Genomic DNA, 1,385 nt, shown 5'->3' with positions numbered 1-1,385 from the left:
CCTCTTGGGCATGGCGCGGGGAAGCCGAGGGCCCCTGGGGGGTCTGGGTCCCTGGGCCATCTCCACGGCCTCCCGCCCCACTGGCTCGTTCTCCAACCGCGGCCCCATCCGGAGCTGCGCTAGGGCGAGTCCCTGCTGTGCCGGCCAAGCCTCCCCAGCACTTGCTCCTGGCAGGTGTCCCACTCTAAGGCAGGGCCAGGAAAGCGGAGACCGTTCTGCTGCCCCTAAGGGCGGGAGGGACAGGGTCCTAAACAGAGTGATGGCGCCCGAAGAAAGCCAGCCAGGGTTTGTCCAAGCGACAACAGGGGCCGGGCACGTGGGGGGCGGGGCCTCGCAGGGGGCAGGAGTGTGGCGTGCCCCTGGAGGGTCTGGGCAGGGCCCGGATGTGGCCGTGTAGCTCCCAAGTGCTGGGATCGCCACCTGCCCTTCCGACTGGCACCCAGTTTGTCCACACAGCCCTGCAGGGACAAGGGGGGACCAGAGGCCTCTGCTGGGAGCTGGGGCCTCCTCCCTGGGGAGCACCCAAAGGATGGAAGAAGTCACCTTTCCCCAGCATCCAGTCCAGGGCGTGGGTGAGGGGCCATAGTGGTGAGTGCCAGACCAGCCACGTGGAGTCCTGCTGGGGATGTACACGGGCCACTAGCCAGGCCCAGAACAGGTGCAGAAGCAGCAGGGACGCAGCTACAGACAGAGAGAGAGTTACTCTGTCCCTCTCCCAAGACTGCCCTTGGCCAGCATGACCCTGCCATGCCCATCCTGTGTGTGGCTGAGTGGGGAAGACTGGCCACTTCCACAGCCCCTCGCGCCATGGCCCCTCCGCCTCACGCAGAGGCACTCCCATGGTGGGTGACTGGTGGCTGGGGCCCTCAGCATGGTGGCAGTAACCATCGTGTCACACTGCAACACGAGGCCATCCAGGGCCACACACCATCCCCACCACGGTCTCACATCTGGGCCCCGTCCCATCCCTGCACAGTTCCGCGGCTGCCTGCCGGGACCCCCACAGAACAGGGTGAGGAGAAGCAGCAGCCCTCCTTGGATGTGGAGGTGCCCCATGGCGTCCCCTACCCCACACCTCTGCTCCTGTGGCTCCCTCGGGCGCCTTAAGTGGTCAGAGCTCCACCAGCAACCCTCACCCAGGATCGCAGCTCTGGAGACGCCAGCTAGGCTGAGAGCGGCCAGCCAGCTCCCCAAGCACACCAGGGCCTGGAGATGCCCCAGGCTTGGCTGGGCCCACAGAGGGGCCAGAGCCTCAGGGAGGGTTCCAGGGCAGGGTTTCCAAGGAAGCCACTTCCCCTCTTGTCCATGGCCCAGGCCTTGATGCCCCTTCTGGGCAGCAGCCAGGGCCTCCCAAGCCAGGAAGAGTGAGCATGGGGCTAGCCAGC

Source organism: Colobus angolensis, unplaced genomic scaffold, assembly GCF_000951035.1.
Source record: "Colobus angolensis palliatus isolate OR3802 unplaced genomic scaffold, Cang.pa_1.0 Scaffold44, whole genome shotgun sequence".
Classification (NCBI taxonomy): domain Eukaryota; kingdom Metazoa; phylum Chordata; class Mammalia; order Primates; family Cercopithecidae; genus Colobus; species Colobus angolensis.
This window is presented reverse-complemented; position numbering follows the sequence as displayed.